The 22,747-nt window shown below is 50.7% G+C and overlaps 2 long non-coding RNA genes across 4 annotated transcripts; both read right to left on the minus strand.

Annotated features, from left to right (window-relative positions):
* Nucleotides 1-4,531: 4,531 nt before the first annotated feature.
* On the minus strand, nt 4,532-5,188 carry LOC129121094 (uncharacterized). Its single transcript, XR_008534375.2, has 2 exons — nt 4,933-5,188; nt 4,532-4,805 (listed from the first exon to the last, which is right to left on the minus strand). It is a non-coding gene; the product is annotated as an uncharacterized LOC129121094 (long non-coding RNA).
* Nucleotides 5,189-7,695: 2,507 nt separating this feature from the next.
* Nucleotides 7,696-12,186, minus strand: LOC143694280 (uncharacterized). Of its 3 annotated transcripts, XR_013182631.1 has the most exons (6): nt 11,603-12,186; nt 11,036-11,100; nt 10,352-10,415; nt 10,067-10,093; nt 9,634-9,709; nt 7,696-8,853 (listed from the first exon to the last, which is right to left on the minus strand). It is a non-coding gene; the product is annotated as an uncharacterized LOC143694280 (long non-coding RNA). The 3 variants fall into 3 exon arrangements; XR_013182629.1 differs by lacking the exon at nt 10,067-10,093 and having other exon boundaries at nt 11,603-12,182; XR_013182630.1 differs by lacking the exons at nt 10,067-10,093; nt 11,036-11,100 and having other exon boundaries at nt 11,603-12,175.
* Between the last annotated feature and the right edge of the window lie 10,561 nt (nt 12,187-22,747).

Here is a 22,747-nt window from a genome sequence, read left to right on the forward strand (position 1 = left end):
CTGCGATATCCCATTATCCCCAGCCGGGTTTGTTGCGCCGCCTCCGGCTCACGGAGCGATGCCGCTCGTGGCTCCCCAGGCGCTGCCGCGGCGCGGGGAACAGCCCCGGATCCGCTCGGCCCGGGGGAAGCGAAGGGGTGGCCGGTGCCCGGGCCGGAGCGGGCAGCAGCGGGTGACGATCCGGGCGCTCCTGCCCGGCTCCTGAGCTCAGGCTGAGGCAGCTCCCAGCTGCCGCCGCCGGGAAGGAGCAGCTCGCCAAGGATGGCCGCGCTCCCGGGCCATGGCAGCTGCCCCGCCTCGCTCAGGGACAGCGGCAGCTTTGGCAGAGGAAGCGGAGCCCCAGCGGCCGGGGCTCGGCAGCAGCCGGCACCGAGCCCCTTGCACTGAGCGGGAGCAGAGGGACGGGCCCGAGCCCGGGACTCGCATCCCGCCCGGGCACTCGGGGACGCGGGCTCTCTGCTCGGGCTCCGCCAGGAGGAGGAGGCGCATGGCAGTGCCCGGGAGGAGCCGGCACTGCCGGCCGACAGGGCTGCTCCTGAGGGGAGAACTCGCTCTGTGCTCCTTGCGCGGGATCAAGGCATGGCCAGAAGCTTTCATATTCATTTGACAGACTCTCGCACACCGACCGCTACCAACGTGCACTGTGCAAAGCAGCCACCATGGCTGCAGGCTCCAAAACAAAGAGAAACAGCGCTGTTCTCCTTTCCTTCTTTACGCAATCACACCTAGCTAAGATTCATAACACCTGATGCCATTTTCTGTTTAAAACTCTGGCCAATACCGTGCCACTGACTAGGTCTCAAAAGCGGAAAGATGACAGCCATCAATTAAAGCTGATGCCAGATCTTTGCCTATTTAGCTTTCCATGAGAGAAATCCCTGGATGGATCCACGTGCTCCTCTGCTCCTAGCAGCTGAGCTTTTGTCTCACTCCAATCTCCTTAGGATGCCCTAAATCCAACCTGTTCTGCTTCTCAGAGCAAAGCCTGCTGCCATCTCTGCTCGTGACCTTTGCATGGCACACATTGTTAGCACACTGCTAATGGCAAAACAAATTGCCTCTCCTTCTTTCTGCAGTGAACAGTTCAGCTTCTGGGGAGCTGCAGCTGTGACACTCATGAGCAGCTCTCAACATGATCTCAACGTGGAGCTGCTCTTTTCCAAGTCTGCCCCTGTAGAAAATCCACGTTGTTGGAAAATGTCACCAAAGCGGGAATTGCTGCTGAAGCTCTCTTAGCGCACAAGGGAAGAGCCATTCCTGGGGCTAAAAGTGCCTCATTCCCACTTTTCACTGCTCTTGGATCAACCTATGTGTTCATTTCCATCTTCCTGAGAAGCCTTGATCTTTTGTAGTGGAATCAAAGCAAAGCAGAGCTGAGCAAAACCCCACCTGTTGCTATGATCCTTCCCACTGCTTTTATTTCTGTTGTTCCAGCTGGATTTATTTCATTATGAAAAGGCAAATTCAAGAGTCTTTTTATCTCCACGGTTTACGTTGTCTTTTGCTGGCTTGGACTTTTGCTTTCTGCCCTCTGCCGGTCTGGGCGCGTTCACCTTTCAGGATTCCCATCCTCTGCCCTGCCCGGGCTGCCTCTGGCTCAGCTCCCTTGGCAGCCGCTGCTTTCCCCGGAGCTCTCGGCCTTTAGCTCGCGTCGCTTTCCATGGGCCACGCCTCCCAGCTGCTCCAGCCCGGGCATTCCCGCCTGGGAACGAGCAGGGATTCCCTGCCCTGGCCCAGGGAAGCCTCCAGCCCTGCAGGCATTGCCGAGGCTCAGGGGCCGCTCCAAACCCTTGGTGTCCCAGAGCTCCCGGATCAGTGCCAGGGCAGAGCTGGGAGCCTGTCCTAAGGAGCGGGACTGATGCACGCGGTGCCTGCAAAGTCCCCCATGGATATTGGATCCAGCTGGCAGGAGCAGGTGCGGCCAAGGCAGCCCATTCCATTTCCTGCCCACCCAGAGATCTCCAACACTTCAGCCTGCTAAGGCTGGCACACAAATCCCTGCCCTGGGGCACGGCAGCGACTGCAGCGCACCCAGGAGAAGGCAAACGCAACGATCGGGGCTCAGTTCTGAGGCTGGGATCGAGGTTCATTCTCAGCCATTTCAAACAAGGATTGCACCCCACTGCTCAGTTCTTTCTGCAGCTGGGACTCCAGGAAGAGGAGAAAGGAGGCACTTTACTGGAGCCCCTTTCCTGCCAACCACTGAGGGTCATTCAGGTGCTGAGAGAAAGCACAGCCAGGGAGAGCTGCCCCTGCTCTGCTGGGATTGCACCCTGCACTCACGAGGGACAGGTGGCTCTGTGAAATCGGTCTCAGCATTTTTGTGCCTCATAGCTCCCACTGAAATGATTTTGAGCAGAACGGAGGCTGCTGAGCGTCACTGAGCAGCACAGGAGACATTCAGCAATGCCCATGAGCTGGCAGAGATGATTGCTGGCGCTGATGGCCTGAGCCCTGGGCTGAGAGTTCCAGTGGCAGCAGCAGTGACAGCCACCCCGGCATTGCCCAGAAACAGGAGAAACCGGCCCTGCCCTGTGTGGGGAGAATGTCTGCTGTGCATCTCCCAGTTACAGCCCCAGCGCTCCCTGGGCTCCTGCAGACATTAATTCCTTCTGCCTTCCTCACAAGGCATCTCCACTCGTTCCATCGTCTGCCTGCTGGGCACTGCTCCCCTCCTTATTGCACAGGGGAGAGCGAGGAACTCTGCAATTGCCCCGCACTGAGCTCCTCTCACATCATCTCCCACTCCTTTCATGGCCTCACCAGCCAGGAGAAACATTCAAGGGGGAACAAAGTGTGCTGTGCTCTAGGCAAGGCCAGAAAGGGGCCCAAAGAGACAGATTTTGGATTAACTCTGGCTGGAGAAAACCAAAGGCAATCAGGATTGCCTCAAAAAGAAAACAAGAAAGGAGGGGATTATTAAAGCCATTTATAGAGTCACATTAAGGTCTGTTCCTCAAGGTTTTGGCTTTTGGCACTTCTGTAAGCAGCACGACAGACTGTGGGCAACTGTGACAGACTGCACAGAGGAGGGGGTTTTCTATAAATAATATAAATAATATGAAAATAGATATATAATTTTTATATTGTATATTTCTTATATTTATTTATAATAAATATTTATAGATATCAGTATATATAATATATATTTGTATATTTGTATTTCTATTTTTATGTTATTTATATTATTTATAAAAAACCCCAGCCTATAACCAAATCAAATCAAAAAAACCCCAATTTATTTTAACTGTATTTAAATATTTTTATATTTACAATCTATATTTATATATCTTTAGATATATATATATATAAAATAGACCATCATTTATATATATTATGGTGTGTTACAATAATATACTATATATTATAGTTTTTTATATTTATCTGTTTTCTATATTTATGTTTACCACTATCATTTTATATTTATTTTTATATTTGTATTTATTTCTACGTTAATCTATATATTAGACCATATCAATTCATTAACCCAACGCATCAGAACCACACAAATACCGCACCTTCGTCAGCACCGGTACGCAGCCCACGCTCATCCCATCGCAGCGTATCCAAACAAAACCTATTTCTAGGACTAACAGAACAAAGACCCCACGACATTTAACCCTAAGGAAAACTCAAACCAACCTAACTGTAAAGAAACTTTAAATCCCACTATAACTAGCCCAAAAGCTCCGTACATTCTCATCATAAACTTCCTCCTAAACCAATGGCTCAAAACCCCAAAAAACTCAGATACACATGGAAAATGACAGAACTGCTAGTAAAAACAAACACCAATTAAAAAAATCAAACCAACTCACTAAACTCAAAACCCTACAACTGACCCTAAACATTACTAAAAAAAGCCCCCAAAGCTCTACATTTATGCTAACCCACAAATAATAACCAATAATCTTTAAAAATTATTTTAAAATTTAAAAAAAGCATGAAAATAAAAAATCTATACTATTAAAATACTAAAAAATATCACTACCCAAATTTAAAAACATATTGCCTATAAAACCCCACCATATAAATGCCCCTGTCTCAAAAAATAAAACTAAAAAAAAAAAAATCAAACCAGAAAGAAATCGGAACTTAGGAACACTAATACCAGAACGTTCAAGAAGTTCCACCATATCCCTGATCATACACCAACTACAAACAACGTGAAACGATACAAACAATTCTTAAAAACCGCCTTAAAACCACTACATTAAAAACCCTTTCAACAATTCAACAATTCAAAACTGCATTGAACAAAAGCCATCTAATAAATTAACACCCAAAACTCCAGCAGCCCAGCTGGCCCTACCAAATCTCTCTGTTGATACATGCAGTAAACAACAAAACCAAAATCCCAGGAATACCTATCAGAAGTCTAGGAAAGAAACCTCTTGAAATTAATCCTACCTCAAATACAAACCAACCCGTCCAGAAAGTTAGCTTCACTCAAAAAACTATTTACACAGAGTTAATAAGACCAAGAAATAAAACAACACACCATATAACGAACCACCAACGAATACAACAGTGAAGGAAAAAAAACCACTTTTTAAATTTTATTTTTTATTTTTTAAACTAACTTCTTTTATTAGCCAGAACAAAAGGTTTTGCCAGGACTGTAACATCTTCTCCTTCTTCTCCTTCTGAAATGTCCCTTCTCCCTCCCAAATTCCTTACAACTTCTGAGTTTAAATCCAAGCGGCGCTCTGCAAAATTCGTGCACTTGTGAGTCCGATGCTCCTGTCAGATTCTCTGTCTCACTCCACATCTTCTTACACTTTCAGTCTGAACGCTGTCCTGCCCTGATGAGTTTGACAGAAGCATTGGCACATGTTAAGAGAGCATTTCCCTCCCTGCCTCCCTCCCTCCCCAGAGCTGGTTTCCTTAGCGCATTTCAATCGATCCCAGGCCGGAATGATGCGCGCTCACCTCAAGGCTCACAGCAAGCACGCAGCAGCTCAGGCTGCCTTGGCTCCAGGGCTCCGTGCCTTGGATAGCTGAGAGAACTTCCGATGAGCCTCTGTTCCAAGACATTGGAATGCAATTTCCCTGTGCATTTGGTGGCAGCTTTGGGTCCCTCTGGGGGACGGCACCCAGCGTGACCCCCGCCCCTCGCCCGCCCCCCACCTGCTCCTGCACCGCCGTGGGGCTCCCTCTCCTGGGCACCTTGGGCTGCCCCCAACGGCATCAGAGCCCCGAGCCTTCACCCCCCCTTTCCCTGACCCCCAAAGAAGGCTCAGAACGAGTCCGACTGCCCTGGACAGCAGCGCAGCGCTTCCCCCAAGCCCTTCCCACACGTGCATGGCCCCAGCAAGGGATTCTGCTGCAACAAGAAAGGGGGGGCAGCCCCCAGAAGGCTTGAGGTTCCTGCCCAGCCTCGCTGTCAAGGGCCAGGGGCAGCGAGAGAGGGAGCGGCACAGACGGCGGGGACGGCCCGGCACGGAGCGGGGGCCGCTCTCAGCGCGATGCCGGCAAAGCCGCAGCTCCGGCGCTGTCGGCCGCGCTGCTTGAGCGGCACGGGGGGATCCGCCGAGAGCCTCCGGCCCCGCGCGGGGACTCCCGCAAGGGCCCAGGGGCGCCGGGCTCCGGCCCTCGGGGCTTTATTCTCCGGCAGCCCGAGCCCCGCGGCTGCGGGGCAAAGAAGGAAAGGGGGCACGGGAAGAGAGGAGCGAGAGCAGGGCACGACAAAGGGCGGCGAGGGAGCTCGGGCTGTGCAGGAAAGCGGCACGGGAAGGGAAAGCCCGGGACGAGGGTACACGGAGGCTGGGCACAGGAAGGAGACAGGGGGAACAGAAGGGAGTAGCGGGCTAGGGACAGGACAGGAAGGAGCCGGCTTTGCGGGGGGAGAGGGAATGGGGGAAAGGGAGCGAGAGAAGGCGAATACGGGGAGAAGGAAGGAGGGCTAGAGAGAGGGACAGGCGGGGAAGCCTCCCAGAGCCCCGGCTGCACCCCGAGCCCGGCCCGGCGCCTCGCCCTGCCCGGGATGCTGCGGCGCTCGGCGGAGCTCGGCTCGCTCCGGAGACGCTCGGCTCCAGTCGGCTCTTGGCGCCTCAACTCGGCTCTTGGCGCCTGCATTCGCCTCTTCGGCCGAGCTCGCCTCGCTTCGGCCCAACTCCCAGCCGCTCTGTGCCTTCGGCGCGCCTCGGCTCCGCTCGCCTCGCCTCGGCTCCCCGACGGCGGGCGGGCAAGCGCCGCCGCCTCCCGTTCAGCTCGCCCGGCTCGGGGCTCTCCCGCTGCCGCGTCCCGCGGGCGGCCCGGCCACGGCGCGGACACGACCGGGAGCGCGGGCTCGGGCAGGAGCTCATTAGGCTGGGAGCGCACTGGCGCTAAGCAGCGCGCACGAGAGCAGCAGGCTCGCTTCGCCTGAGCTCGGCTCGCTTCGCTTCAGGCAGCCTCGGAAGCCTCGCCTCGGTTCGCTCGAGGCCGTCAGGGTCGGCCGCTCTCGCCTTGCTTCGGCCGAGCTCGTGCGATTCCCCCGAAGGCGGCGGCGTTCGGTTGTGGTTTTAGAAATATCCTCCTCTATCGATTGGATCTCTCTACAGTTAGATTTATATTTCTAGAATACTTCTATTAATCCAAAGAAAAACCCCATCTCTAACCAAATAAATACAAGAAAACACCTTCTTTTAAACGATATCAAAATATTTTCATACTTTGTATAATTATATTCACATTTCTATTTATAGTTTCTTTTGATGCAATCTATTAATAATTATCTATAATATCTATAAAATTCTAGACATCTATTTAATATTATGTATTGCATCTACTGCTGCAACTGATTTTTTCTTCTAGTTTTAAACTTTCTGTATGTATTTATATTTCTAGACTTAGATTTCTACCTTTATATTGTTTGTATTTATAATTTTTATCATCAAAACCTTGCCTATTGACAAGTAAAAAAACCCGCTTTTTTTAACGACTTAAAAATATTTTTATATTTATAATTTTCATATTTCTATTTATAATTTGCTCTCTAGTACGTGATAACATACCTGCTCCTGCACCGCAGTGGGGCTCCCTCTCCTGGGCACCTCGGGGTGCCCCCAGTGGCATCAGAGCCCCGAGTCTGCACCCCCCCCTTTTCCTCTAGTTAGAAACTACACTGGAACTTTTTTCTGGAAACAAAGACATGACCTAAATCCTCTCCCCATGTCCCAGACAGAGAGATGTTCAGTTCTTAGTTGACTGGGCAGCAGTTTCTTCAATAGAATGATAAACAATATGGAAACGTTTTAGCTACAAGCAAATAGGCAAATCGGAACAAGGTCCTGGTGGCCAGCCACTGCAGTTCTTCTGAAGCAATTTTTTAAACAATCAAATACTGATACCACAAAAATAAAGCAAAAAGCTGACTACTGGCTAAGGAAGAAGGAAAAATTAACTTTTGACAACAACAACAACATTCCAAGGACACAGGCTTTTTTCCAATCTCATACCTTATTATTACCTCTCTTGGGAATTCTCATCGTGGATCCCAAAAGGAATAAATCCCTCAGAGTGTCCTAAAGCACAAAGTAGCACGCTGGAGCTCCTCACACTCCCAGGAGGGCAGCACAGCGTGCACCGAGTCTGCAACAAATTCTGCTCAGTGAGGGTCTGCAAACAAAGTTTCCAGTGATGAACTGAACTCATTTTCAAGGGACGCTTTCTAAGCACAGAAGCACAACAAAGAACAAGCAGAAACAATCCTTACAAACACCTGCGAGTTTTATTTAGCATGGATGCGACTGATTGCCACCCTATGGCTTCTCCCTTGGGTTTGTCTTAGGTTCAGGAGGATGATGATGCACACTCTGCCTTCCCTGAACCCCCACAGCAGCCGAGCGCTGCCCAGCGCGTTCAGACCATCGGGAACTGGGTCACGCACACCCGGATGGGCCGGAGCTGCTCTGCTGGAGATTGGGGAGACGAGAGCAGAGAGGCGCTGGCCCAGGCGTCGTCCCAGTTCTATTGCTGTGTGCCGAGAAAGAGTTTGCTCCCAACAGCTGCAGCCACCCTCAGCTCGCTCCCGTGGTGAGTATCAATGGCACACAGAGGCAGCCTGAGGAAATAATGGGCTGGGCTCTAAGGGCTGGGACAGGCTCTGATTTTTTGTTTTGTATTTGCACGATGATCGGTACAACAGGGCTCTGATGGATGACTCGGCAGCACGCAATTAAAAACTCCTCCGTAGGATTACATGGACTTGTAGGAAAAGACAAAAGCCCATCACCCTTCTGAAATCTCCTTTGAATCCCAAGCACGTGGATTGTCACCGTACTGCAGCTTCCAGGTTTTCAAAGCAGCTTACTTCTGAAGGCCAGGAAACATTTATTCCTACAGAAACAATGGGCAGCACCCGGGCTAATCTAAGCACTCCTGTTGGATAGGGGATCTGCCAGTGTGCCAGTCCAGCTTAAAGCAGGCTTTACGCCAGTCTAACGTCCCCACTAAATTCTTCCCCTATCTCCTGACACCAAAATCTTATTTTTCCCTAAAGCTTCGCATCATTAGCAAATTCAAAGTAACATGTTTTTTTTTTACAACATTCAAAAATGTCATGCTGGACTGAACTAGAGAGTAATTTTCAAATATAAGCTTAGCAAAGTCTGAATTGACTTGTCCAGAGAGAAAACCTACAAGTGAACACCTACACCTGCCTCAAGAGACCTAACGAGCCCCTGGCAGCCACCGGCATCAAAGCGCAGTGGATGTTTCTAATCCAGGGGAAGGAGAACAATATCACCTTTTGTTCTCTCCAGTTTGTTTCCTCTGCAGTCCTAGTTGCTCCTTATGATTTTTACAGTCTCTGTATCTTCTCGGGCAGCGCTGAGTCTGACGACCGGGATACGAGAGTCCTTCCCTGCCCTACGGAGAGAACCAGGAAAAAAAGTTCAAAAAAGAACAGGGCAGTTTGAAGTTAATACCTCCGACGAGAAGCAGCACCCGACAAACAGAGCAACGGTGAACAAAGCGTGACACCTCCCTGGGGACAGAAGACTTACAAACTCTCCGGGATTTACAATTCCAGTAACCAAGCCCTTCAGCACAGCAGCCAAGTGTCCCATTAGGTGGTGCTGCACCAAAGAATGATCCAAGAGGTTCCAAAGAGTGAAATGCACGTTATTGTCCAAAGACGTAAAATCTTGCAAAATAACAAAACTACAATAGATCTAAACTACATGGCAAGAGTACAAGTGTTAGCTTGAGGAGCTGGAACCATCCAGGTGAGCAACTGCTAACCGGATCCTCAACAGACTTTGAGGAACCCTTCAGGATACAGAAGGGTTTTCCCCAGCAATGTCACAGGCCGAGTTTTGATAGAAGTGCACTTGCCAGATGCTCAGAAACGTCACCCATCCTCCTCCGGGTGTCCTGAGAGAGCTGCGAATGGCTCTCACCTGGTTTGAGCTGGTTCTGTAAGGGCTCAGGGTGAATTTCACCAGATGCAACCAAACTGGGCAACTCCCAGTGGGACAGAAGGAACCCAAAGCTTGTTTTACCCAAAGCTTGGGTAAGCAGAGCTCCAGCAAATACTGAGGAAACGGACAGAACGGGGTAACAAATAATAAACATACCTTTTTTAACTTGCCTTTTTTTTTTTTTTTCAGATGAGCAAAACAATTAAGGAGAAGGTGGAAAACTCACCGTGACTGAACATTTCATCACCTGTAAGCTGACCATCCTTAGCATAGAGGACTCCAAATTTAAAATTCACCGATCCCTGGAAAATAAAACCAAATATTATTTGGTAAACAGTCAAACAGAAGACATAAAAATTTGTTTCCTCTAATCTTTGCATACATCCTACACATTAGAACATACATTTTATACCATCTCCTAATACATAATGATTTACCTTTAAACTTTGATAGTATAGCATAAAATCATTAACTTAAATTGGTGATCTATTATTATTTAGGTGGTGCTTCAAGTTATTTTTGCTGTCATGTTCAAAAAAACAGGACTTATTTTTACTGTAACGAGCAATTGATTTAGAAGTCATCAAAAGCCCATCCAAATACAAAGCCGTATTCACCGGACGGGTCTGTGAGCAAGAAGTAGTCAGGCTTGTACTCACCTCTTGCCCTTCAAGAACCAATAAATCCTGTCAACAAAAACAGCATCTTTAGCCCCCTCCTATTAAAGATTCTACAAGGATGATGGTTTTATTGGTGTTTAGAAGTTTGGATTTGAAATGGCCAGTTCAATGGATAAAGAGACAGTTTAAGTAGTATTAGATTATTATTATTATTATTATTATTAGCTACTGGAAGAAACAAACCATTGGTATCTATACTTAATTACTTCTATTTCCAGGAAATCATAAAGAAAAAGAACCAAACCAAAAAAAGTCACTTCCTACCTTTTGTATCTCAGGATGAAAAATGTCTCTTGGGCTCTTCTCCAGTTTCTCCAGACTCCTGGCACTGAAATGCAAATGAACGAGTGCTTTATCTGAGGGCAAGTGCACATTCCAACCCCGAACCCCCAACCGATGGCAGTTACAGCGCTTACAAAATGAATCCTTCCCAGAGCCTCTGGGAAATGGAACGGTTTGTGCAACTGCCATTTCTTCCCCAAAATACTAACTCCCAACACTTCCTAAACTGAGTTTGCATTTTAAAAACAGAAATTAGGGAGACTCAGGGTGGAGATCAGGTTGAAATTGATTTCCTTCTAAAGCACAGGGGCTCTGTTCCATCACCCTTCACTTTGGCTCCACACGGAATCACGGGGAGCATTTTAGGAGGGCTCAAGAACCAATTCTATTTCTCTCTTTTTTCTAGTTCTCTCTCTTCCTAAATAATTCAAGGCAAGTCAAATGAAAAAGGACAAGTTCAGCAGCAAATTCACACTTTTCCCCTTTGTCTGCTCAAGAACAGCCTTTAAAACCACTTCTTGCTGCCTTCAACGGTTAAGACTTGCAAAACGGTTTCGCAAGTTTGATAGGTTTATCATAAAAACCACAGAACGTAAGCTCTGAATGACAGGAAAAGGTACACAGGCAAATATCTCAGCTGATGGTGGCTTATTTGCAAACACAGACCTTAACGGAGATTGCACGGAGAATGTTTCAGTGGGACTCTAAGGGAAAAATATTTTCTGAGTACCCTGTAAACAAGAAAAGCTAGGATATATTACAGGACATACCCACGTGTTCTGCATATTCAAATAGGATTATCAATAAAAACATTTAAGAAGGAAGAAAACCAAGGTAATTTTACTCAGCTATATTTACTGCCGATTTAGAGGGAAAAAAAAAAAAAAAAAAAAAAAGTGAACCAGAAACGCCTACAGTAGAACTTTAAACCAATTGCTTGGATAAAAGCAGCTCATGGAACATGAAGTAGAAAAAAAGCGAAACCAGTATCAGACCTGCCTATTTTCTTACCATTGCACAAGAAAATCCGACAAGCGGTAGAAAGTCACTGCCTAAAACCGATCCTAGGATGTAACCGAGAACAATTAAGGCATTTGCTAATCTAAACGGAAACCTTTTCCGGACCCTAGTGTCAAATCACACGTTTTGTCTCTCAGCAGCTCGAGGCTGGAGAGCATTTCCCCTGGGGGTCGGGAGGGCAGGGGCACAAGGGGCTGAGTTTGCCGATCGCACCTGTGCCATCAGAAGGATCCTGCCCGGCGCTCCTTGCGCTCGCCATTCTCCGGGCCATCGCTGTGTTTTACTGCTCAGCGATGCCGCTCCATCCGTTTGCGTGGAAGGAAGAGCCACGAGCACTGAGGCACTCAGCAGCCGTGTCATGCCAGCGATGTCGAGCGCTCTCTGCTCGCAAGGCTGAGCCCGCCGCGGAGCCGCCTCCGCAGCCGCTCGTCCGCCCCCGCCCGCAGCAGCGGCAGCGGCCCGAGGGAGACGGCTGCAGCTCGGCGGCTCCCGCGCCTCCGCCAGCCCGAGGGCAGCCGCCGCACAGTGACCGCGGCAGCGCCCGGCGCCGCTCGCCCGGGGCGGCTCCTGCAGCTCCCGGCCCGCGGCAGCAAAGCACCGCCTGGCGCTCCGCCATGGGCGGGCGGCAGCGCGCCCCGCCCGAGCTCAGCCCCCGCCACCGGGACCGCTGAGCGAGGCCGAGGCACCGGGCGGACGCCCCTTCCGCGCCGCTCGGCTCCGTGAGGGCGGCCGGACGGAGGCTTCGCCCCTCCAGCGTCGCTGCCGCGGCTCCGTCCCGCGCGGCACAGGCGCCGGGAGCTCCCCGCGCCCAGCCCGCTCCCCCGGCACGCGGCCGCCTCGGCCCGCCAGCCATTCATATGGCGCGTCGGCCGTTGCGTCAGACGCCGCGCTTTACGGCCGCAGGGCCTGCCGGGAGTTGTAGTCTCGGACTGACAGCCACCGCTCCGTTCTCCGCCACCGGGAGCTGCGCTCCCGCCAGGGGATCAAACGGCTCCTTCGCTCCTGGGCGCGGAAGCACCTTAGGCAGCACCGCCCCTCCCGAATGTCCTTTCTTTTCCACTCCAACTCTTTTTTCTTTTCTTCACTCTGTTTTTCACCCCCTTTTCCACTTTCGCTCTTTCTTTTTCACTCTCACCCTTTTCCTTTTTCATTTTTTTTCTTCCTTTCTCTTCCTCCTTTTTTTTTTCTTCCTTTCCTGTTTCCTTTTCTTTCTTTCGCTCTTTCTTTCTGTCTTTCTCTATTTCTTTCTTTCTCTCGCTCTCTTCCTGTCTCTCTCTTTCTTTCTTTCTGTCTGTCTTTCTCTATTTCTCTCTCTCTCTTTCTTTCTTTCTCTCTGTCTCTCTTTCTTTCTCTCTATCTCTCTCTGTCTCTCTCTCTGTCTCTCTTTCCTTCTCTCTGTCTCTCTTTCTGTCTCTCTTTCTGTCTCTCTTTCCGTCTGTCTCTCTTTCTTTCTCTCTTTCTCTCTTTCTCTCACTCTCTTTCTGTCTCTCTCTCTGTCTCTCTTTCTTTCTCTCTCTCTTTCTTTCTTTCTCTCTCTCTTTCTTTCTTTCTCTCTGTCTCTCTTTCTTTCTCTCTTTCTTTCTTTCTCTCTGTCTCTCTCTCTCTGTCTCTCTTTCTTTCTTTCTCTCTGTCTCTCTCTGTCTCTCTTTCTTTCTTTCTCTCTGTCTCTCTCTGTCTCTCTTTCTTTCTTTCTCTCTGTCTCTCTCTGTCTCTCTTTCTTTCTTTCTCTCTGTCTCTCTCTGTCTCTCTTTCTTTCTCTCTGTCTCTCTCTCTCTGTCTCTCTTTCTTTCTTTCTCTCTGTCTCTCTTCCTTTCTTTCTTTCTTTCTCTCTCTCTCTTTCTTTCTTTCTCTCTGTCTCTCTTTCTGTCTCGCTCTCTGTCTCTCTTTCTTTCTTTCTTTCTTTCTCTCTTTCTTTCCCTGTATTTCTACTCTGGGATTTCCATTCTGGCTTTAGGATAAAAAAGCAGCAGTCGAAACGTTCAGGCTACCGGGGAGTGCAAAAAACCCCAAAACGGTAATGATTTTAGGAAAACTATTTCCTCCATGGGAGCCTGAAATTTTCTACAGCTGCAGGTGACATAGAGCTTTTATTTCTTCTTTTAGATAGTTTATACTTAATACTCTATTTATACAGCGCCCCCTGCCGTCTTCATGGGCGCACTGCGGGCACAGCGCCCCCTGCCGTCTGCATGGGCGCACTGCGGGCACAGCGCCCCCTGCCGTCTGCATGGGCGAACTGCAGGCAGAGTGCCGCCGAATGACGTCAACTCGTCGACACGGCGCCCCGCCCCGGCCACGCCAGCCCAGCTGGCCCTACCAAATCTCTCTGTTGATACATGCAGTAAACAAAACCAAAATCCCAGGAATACCTATCAGAAGTCTAGGAAAGAAACCTCTTGAAATTTATCCTACCTCAAATACAAACCAACCCGTCCAGAAAGTTAGCTTCACTCAAAAAAACTATTTACACAGAGGTAATAAGACCAAGAAATAAAACAACACACCATATAACGAACCACCAACGAATACAACAGCGAAGGAAAAAAAAAAACCACGTTTTTTTCTTTTTTTTTATTTCAACTAGCTTCCTTTATTAGCTAGAACCAAAGATTTTGCCAGGGCTGTAACAACAACAACAACTTCTTTTTCTTCTTCTCCTTCTGAAATGTCCCTTCTCCTTCCCAAACTCCTTACAACTTCTGCGTTTGAATCCAAGCCAAAAGCAAAATTCGTGCACTTGTGAGTCCGGTGCTCCTGTCAGATTCTCTGTCTCCCTCCACATCTTCTTACACTTTCAGTCTGAACGCTGTCCTGCCCTGATGAGTTTGACAGAAGAATTGGCACATGTTAAGAGAGCATTTCCCTCCCTCCCTCCCCAGAGCTGGTTTCCTTAGCGCATTTCAATCGATCCCAAGCCCGCAATGATGCGCGCTCTGCCGGAAAGGGGAAACACGTGCTAGTGAACAGCAGCTCAGAAACAATTCTTTTCTAATGTTACCTGCTCTACTTGACTGCTCGCTAACACAAGTCTCATTTTACCATTGCAGGGAGAAGGCTGTAGGAAAATGTCTGATGAGCAGCCACAAAAGGCCTCACTCCCTGCTACACAGCCTGCAACAACCTCGGCAGAGCGGAGCAGCCAAATCACCGCACTCTCCTTGCCGTGGGCAAGGGTAGAAGATGACTGGGGGAGGCACATAAAAAGAAGGGAAACGCTCCTATAAATGCACAGCCATTTGCTTTCAGAAGCCCAGAGTTCAGGATCTTCTCTAGGAAGCCAGACGTGACATGATATTTCTGAGATTTTCTTCTTCATCAAAGGAAATGTCCGTACATACACACTCTTACAAACGTACCTAGGGTTTTGGGTTTTTTTTTCTTCTGAAGCTCCAAGAATGATTTCCCACCTTGATTCATTCAGAAGAAACGGCCCCTGTGACTCAGGTCAGAAGGGCGGCCTGCGTTTTTGATCACGACAGCTTTTGGCTTTACCCTGTGAGCAGGAGCAGCCAGAGCTGAGGCTCAGCAGAGGCTGACCCCGGCCAGCCCCTTCCTCCCTTCCCTGTGTGTCACAATGACTTCCAGGCAGAAGGATGCAAAGCAGGTTTGTGTCTTTTCTCTTCAGTGCCAAGAGGTAAAAGATGTAGGCTTTGAAATAACTAATGACCCTCTCTTGGAACTCTCCCAAGGACAGTTTGAAAGCAAAGACAGAAGATTGCTGCTAAATCCATATGGGATAAGGATGAGAGCAGCAAGGATCCGAGGCCAGCAGCGTTGCCAGGCAGTGTCACGTCCCTGCCACCTTGTGACAAGGCACACAGCTGCAAAGCCCCAAAGCCTGCAAGCCCTGGAGCTGCCGCATGGATGGACCTGGTTCCCTTCCCAGGTGCCCAGAGGGACACCCGAGGGCAGGTGTCGTCCCCCGCCCCCCGAGGGCGCACCCAGAGCCCCGGGCAGGGACGGAGTCACTGGCTGCTCTCTGGGGACGAGACCCTCCCTGCAGGTGACACCGGCTTGTCCTCTCCCTGTGGCACAGGGACCTCCAGGCTCTATGACCAGCCTCATTTTGTCAGCATCCAGGTGCTGTGCTAGAGCCAGAGGGGTCAAGGCTTTCCAGAAGCATAGGATCCTTGTGGTTGGAAAAGCCTTCTAAGGACATCGAGCCCAGCTGCTGCCCCCCCAAATCAGGTCCCTAAACACCACATCTTGACATCCTTGACATGTCTCCAGGCATGGGGACTTCCCTGGGCTCCTATGCCTGAGCACCCTTTCAGTGAAAAAATTTTCCCTCCAATCCAATCTAAGCTTTCCCTGCTGCAAGTTGAGGCCATTTCCTTTTGCCGTGTCACTTCTTACCTGGGAGACCTCGGTACTTCAACCTTACCTGCTCCTTCCCTAGGCGGTCTCTGGCTTGGCCGGAGGAGAGGAGGAACACTCCCACCACAGGAATGGCAGCTCAGGAGGTCCCACACCAAGGCCAGGGGGAGCAGCCGTCCTCGCCAGAGCTCGCACGTCCCTTCTTCTCAGAGATTGGCTCTGCTTTTCCTCCCGGGCAGATCTCTGCTGAGTGCTTCACAATTGCCTGTTTGGAGGAGGGGGGGAAAAGAGGTTAGCCAAGTTTTTTATCCAGACTTAGCTGCTGGCTTTGCCTCCTCCTGACTTCCTTCTGCTAAGAAAACAGCTGCCTTTGGACTTCTAGGGGCAACTTGCACGTCATGCCTGAAAAGGAACTACAGAAAAGCGCCTCATTTATAAAGCCTCAGCCAAGAAGACAGATGCAGCTGCAGCTTCGCCATGCCCACTGCCTGCAGAGCCGGCAGGCACCAGGCCAGCTCTGCTCCTCCTTCAAGTTGTTCCCAAAGCTGCTGGAAGAACTGAAGGCTCCTTTGGCCTTCCATTGCTCGGCTTGTCCCGAGAAAGAGCTTTGAGTGTTGTTACCCCTCCAGAAAGGAAGGGCCTTTCTGTCTCACACGCTCGGTGACACAAGGCTACGCAGCCTCTGCTCCAGGTGGGAAGGGCTTCCTTCCTCCTCTGGCACCTGGCTGGCACAGGTTGCTCAGAGGTCCTGGGGCTGCCCCATCGCTGCAAGTGCTCAAGGCCCCTCGGTGCTCTGCAATGAGGCTCTGAGCAAGCTGCTCGATGGAAGCACGTCCCTGCCCACGGCGGCAGCAGCCTTGGAATGAGGTGATCTTTAGAGCCCCTTGCAACCTGAATTCTTCCATGATTCTGTGAACTGAAAAAAGCGGGGAAAGAAATCTGTAAAGGTCACTAAATGCATCCAAGCACATCCCCATGGATCCAATCCTCAGCAGCCCATGCAAGGCAAGGTCAGAGCTCTCTGCCCACCGAGGACACGGCAAGCAGCACGGACCTTTCTCCCACTCTCCAGCACGGAGAAGTGGGAGGCCAGAGGGAGTCTGTCTGTTTACAGACACCGGAGGGCGGCGGGACGGGGCGGGACGGGGCGGGCGGTCTTACCTTGCAAAGCTGGCGGCAGAAAGGGCGGGCAGCGCCGCCGCCCCGCCGGGATTTTCCGGCCCGCCGTCGCTTCCGCCGCCTGGAGAGGCGCGTGCGCGGGCTCGGGGGGGGGTGCAGCCCCGTTCCGATGGCGTTCGCCCGCCCCCGCTCGCTGCCCCCGGCCCGCGGAGCGCTGCGACCGCGCCTCCGCCGCCCGCCGAAAGCGGCCCCGCAGGGCCGCCCCCCCCCCCCGGCCATTCTTCTCAGCCATCGTGTCCCTTTTGCACTCCTGAACGTCTTTCACCCCTCCCGGCCATTTACCGAGCCCGCCCCGCCCGCCGCTCGCTCCCGCCCCGCCCGCCGCTCGCTCCCGCCCCTCGCCCTTGCCTCGCTCGGCAGCCGCGTCCTTGCCCCGCCCCCGGCAGCCAGCGGCGAGGGGCAGGGCGCTGGCTCGGGGGGCTGCAGTACCGCGCTCTGGCCACAGGGCGGCAGACTCCCGGGTCCGCGATTTTCCCGCGCTTTTGGCCGCCATTTTGAGAAGGTCAAAAAAAAAAAAAACCCGCGACATTGGCGACGCGCCACTCCCAACATGGCGGCCGAGAGAGGACCTCCTCGGCCGAGAGAGGCGGTTACTCACATGCCAGTCAGAAACACGCCAAAATACACCCACCCGCGGCGCCGCTGACCCCACAGCCCGTGTCGGGCACACCTGAAACACAAGAGAAAATCCCGCCGGGGCCGCGCCGGCGTCGGTGTCCTGTGCAGGCAGTCCGCATAGACACACCGGGGTCCTACGCTTTCCCGCCCTTTTGGCCGCCATTTTCAGAAGGTCAAACAAACTCCCGCGACAGTGGTGACGCGCCACTCCCAACATGGCGGCCGAGAGAGGGCCCCCCCCCCCCCCCCACCTCGGGCGAGAGAGGCGGTTACTCACATGCCGGTCCGAAACCCGCAAAATACGCCCGCCCGCGGCGCCGCTGACCCCACAGCCCGTGTCGGGTACACCTAAAACGCCACAAAAATCCCGCCGGGGCCGCGCTGGCGTCGGTGTTCCGTGCAGGCAGTCCGCATAGACACACCGCCGGGGGCCCTCCGCTTTCCCGCCCTTTTCGCCGCCATTTTCAGAAGGTCAACCAAACTCCGCCACGCGCCACGCCCAAGAGGGCTGCCTGGCGGCGGCGCCGGGCTGCAGTACCGCGCTCTGCCCACAAGGCGGCAGCACTGCCGCCCACCCCAGCCGGGGGCGCCGCGCGCCGCGGGGCTGCGGGCGGCCAAGGCGGCAAAAAAGAACAGGGGCCATCCCCCCCAAAAACTCCTCTAAAAATAAATGCCAAAAACCTGCCTCTTACCAAACAAGAACCAAATAAGCCCCCTTTCTTTCATGCCTTCTTGAAATAAATTTGATAGTTCTAGTTTTCCTAGTTCTATTCACACCCATATTTATACCGGACAGTGATGTGTTACGTCGTTTATACCATCTATTATACCTATTCCTATTATCTGTATTTATTCATACTTTGTGGTTTTAGCAATATCATTATCTATTGATTGTATATTTCTCGACTTCCATTTAGATTTCTATCATACTTTTATTCTTCCAAAAAAAATCCCATCTCTAACCAAACAAATACCAAAAAACCCTTCTTTTCAACTCTATTGAAATAGTTTTATATTTAGAGCTTGCATAATTAGATTCACTTTTATAGTCACCGTTTAGACTGATGCATTCCATTCATCATTACATAGCACATATCTATTATTCACATCATAGAGATAAATCATTATTTTTATCATGTACCAAATCTACTGCTACAACTTCTTTTTTCTAATAGTTTCAATTTTTATATCCATCTTGATGTATTCATAAGATCTTTTTACAAGTAGATTTCTACCTTTCTATCATTTGTATTTGTAGTTTTTATAATAAAACCCCTGCTTTTGCCAAGTAAAAAACAAAACCATCCTTTCTTTTAAACTACTTTTAATAATGTTGTTGTATTTACAGTTACCATATCTATAATGTTTTACATATTAGATCATAGCGACGTACTAGATTTATAGCTGTTTCCTATAATATACCATCATAAGATGTATACGGTATCACTTGTATTACGTGTTGTATGGATTTATGTCACTTTACATTTACAATCCTTTAATAATTTGATCTATATATCTGCATAGATTCGCAACACATTTCTAGATTTAAAATTTCCTTTGAGCTGTGTTTATATTTAGCCTCTCTATTGATATATCTATCAACATACACAATGCTCTTTGAAAAATACAATATCTTATTGGAATATATCATGACTTAAGTTACCTGTTAAATTTTAGATCAAAATAAAAGTTTATTCCCATTTCTACACATCTACTCGTTTTGTTTAAAGATAGCTATCCTTAGAATTTTACATTTAAAATCCAATTCCTAAATGCAATGACAAAACAAACAGCATCGAATTCCCACCAATGTCTTCCAAAACCATCAAGATACCTCCACCAGCCAAACAACTGCCAGCGAAAAAAACACACAACACTCTTTTCACTAACAGTTCTCATCACATCAGAAAAATTGAACCAAACGAAAAGAAAACCCTGGAGAAACACACGCAGCAAATCACAAAAACCTCTAAAAAAACCCAAACCAACTCGCTCAACTCCAATCAGTGCCACTGACCCTGAACGTTATTTTAAAAACTAACCAAAATTCTACATCTACACTAACTCAAAGAATAAGCAATACTCTGTCAAAAGAACTTTAGAAAGCGAACTAATGAACGAAATAGAAAAAAACCAAAAAATCTCAACCACTAAAAAATAAGAAAATAACTACCCAAAAAAAAAAAACAAAAAACCCCTACTTAAAAAGACCCACCATATAAATACCCACGTTCCCAAAAATAAAACTGATCAATAACCACCAAATACGTCAAAGGACAACAAGAAACGAAAAAAAAAGAAAAAAGAAAAAAAAAAAAAGAAAATACATTTGTAAAACAAAAGTCCCCCAAACCAAAGCAACTTCAATTTACGTCAAAAAAATTATTCCCAACTGAAGAATAAACGCATAGAACCTCATTCGATCAAAATAAAAATACCACCCAGAAATAAACACAAAGCCGAAAGAGAAACGTAACCATTCACAAGATCTCCCAAATGATCCGTAACAATAAAACATACACTACAATCAAACAAACCAAAGAAATAAAAGCCCTGGAAGACGAGAAACACAAACGCAATTAGAGAGATTTTAAAAACCCCGCTGCTATTAACGACACGACGCCACCTCGAACCCACCGAAACAAACGCTACACGCCCACGCTAATAAAAGCCACGGCGACAGAATTAAAATCCGAGCCGCTGCTTCACGCAACGACCCGTAGAAACCATTGCACGCCTTTAAAAACAGAATAGCCCGGCAAAAAAAAATATCCGACTACAGAACTCAGTTCAAACCAAACCTTTATCGTCACCACCCGAAGAACCGAGAACCGTACCGGTCAGGAAGAACGCCATAGCCCTTAGCGCACACCCGCTGCGACCAGAACAAACCCGTGCGATGGATCCCTACAAAGCCACCTCCGAACCGCGACACCCAAGAACTTGCGGCAGCCCAACCCCGCGCTGCCGGCCCCGGACGGAGCGCGGCTCCCGGCGGCAAAGCGGCTCCTCCGGCGGCTGCTCCGGCGCGCAGGGGCGGCGCCGCCCCGGAGACCCCCCCGCCCCCGCCCGCTCCCCCTGCCCGGGGGGCCCCGGCGGCGCCCGAGCCCCGCGCCCGGAGCGGACAGAGCGGCCGGCACCGGCCGGGCCGGCGCAGCAGCGCCCGCGCCGCCTCTGCCGCCCTTGGCCGGCCCGGCGCCAGCTGCCCTCGGCTCCGCACGGCGGCTCGCACCGGCAAAGCGGCTCCGCCGCTGCCGCGCCAAATTCCCCCGTGCGCCTCGGCACCCGCCCGGCCCGGGCCGGCAGCGCTCCCGAGCGGCAACGCTCCGGCCCGGGCCGCGGCCACAAGAAGCGCCCTCAAATGCAGCGGCACAGCCCGACTGCAGCCCTGCAAACGCCGCCAGAGCTGCGGCTTCCCGCAACTCAACCCCGAAACTGACGCCGCGGGCGGCGCTCACCTCGCTTCAACAAGGGCAAAGAAATGGCTTCTCCCCTTCAAATTCATCCCCTAGGAGCGCAGAAAAGAAGGGGCTTTCCTCCAATGAAATCCTGCAAGCCATGTGCAAAGGGGGATTTTGACCTCCATTCAAACCCTTGCAAAGGAGGGACACCAGCGCTGTCCCCTCCATTTAAACCTTAGGATGATGAAAATGGGCTGGTTACCTTCAAATCAAAGCCATCCGATGACAACAATACTTTGCCCATTCCCGTTCAAATGGAACGCAGGGATTCCCTGTCACCCCTGGGATACCCCTAACAGCCGGGAAAAGGCAGCTTTTCCTTCAACCGACATCCTTGGAACCGCAAGCGAAAGCGGATCCCCCCCAGTTCAAACACAGACAATATTAGGAGAGTATTGCCTCTCCTTCATTTCTTTTGTCTTCACAAGCTCCCTTTTTGTTCCTGGGGAAGCGGGGAGGGGGGACTGCCAAGATCCAATTGAAAAGGGAAAGGACCAAAGTCCCCGCTCCAAATCCACACGCGCTCACCCGTTCGGCTGCTGCTTCCCGGCACAAAGATTCGTCCCTCGGCACCTCCTTGAAGCGATGCTCCGCGGATCCAAGCGCGTATCCAGGTGTTCGCCCAGACGCTGCCAGAAGCTCTCGCAGTCCTTCCATGAGACAGCCCCGGGAGCCCCCCCATGAACCCCTCTACTCAGCAGCTCCATGCAAAAGGCAGCTGAGGCGAAGCCTCCCCCTAAAACAGCCTCGCCCCCCCGGCAGGAGACGGCCCCTCATCATCCTCACAGCTCACACCTGGCGCTGCTCCGAGCCCCCCATCATCCTCACAGCTCACACCTGGCGCTGATGCCACTCTCCAACAGCGCCTCTCCCCGTCCAGCACACAGCCCGCTTCTCACAGACACAGAGCCAACAGAAATCTGCTCCGGGTGCTGGCTTTTCTTAGTCCGTCTGCTTCCACAATTCAGACACGGACGTGCGCTGATGGCACTGAGGGAAAGCTTTCCAGTGCACAAAACTGTCATTCTGGTAGCACGCTTTGAGACGCCTTCAGAAAAAGCAGAATCAGCGCCGCCTCCTAAGAGCCCTGCTGAGGAACCCCGCCCTCCTTGGGACACCCAATGCAGCAGAGCTCGAAAAACGAGGGCAAAAGTCAAGCTTGGAGTGGAAAAGGACAATATAAATACAGCAGCCTTTCAAGAAAGCCTTCACACAGTAATAGTGGGAGCCGGTCACATTTCTTCTTTCCTTGCTCTCTGGAATGACATCAATACGAAGTAAAAAACCCACACGAAACACAAGGCAGAGCTGGGATTTGACACGTCTTCCTTTTGGCTCTCGGGATGACAAGCGCCTCTTCCGGGACTGCGACACGCTTTGGGCGCTGGCAGAGAACGGAGGCAAAAGGTGCCAGAGAGCCCTTTCTATCGCCTTCAGCCCCTGCAGCTGTTCTGAGGGTTCCAGGGCACAGCTCGGTCCGTTCCTAGATCAAAACCTCACGGCAATATCTTCAGAACTACTACGCATCTCCAGTCGGAACCTTCTACATTCCTGTAAACAAATGAGTGCATAGAGAGGGTTTCTCCCCAGCTGAGTTTAGAGACCAATTCCTATTCTTTAGCAATACCTAGAAAACCGAATGCCTTGCCAGGTTTTAGCATCCTACACCCACTCACCCCTCCCTGTGCATTTGGTGGCAGCTTTGGGTCCCTCTGGGGGACGGCACCCAGCGTGACCCCCGCCCCTCGCCCGCCCCCCACCTGCTCCTGCACCGCCGTGGGGC

Source organism: Agelaius phoeniceus, chromosome 6 (assembly GCF_051311805.1).
Source record: "Agelaius phoeniceus isolate bAgePho1 chromosome 6, bAgePho1.hap1, whole genome shotgun sequence".
NCBI lineage: Eukaryota > Metazoa > Chordata > Aves > Passeriformes > Icteridae > Agelaius > Agelaius phoeniceus.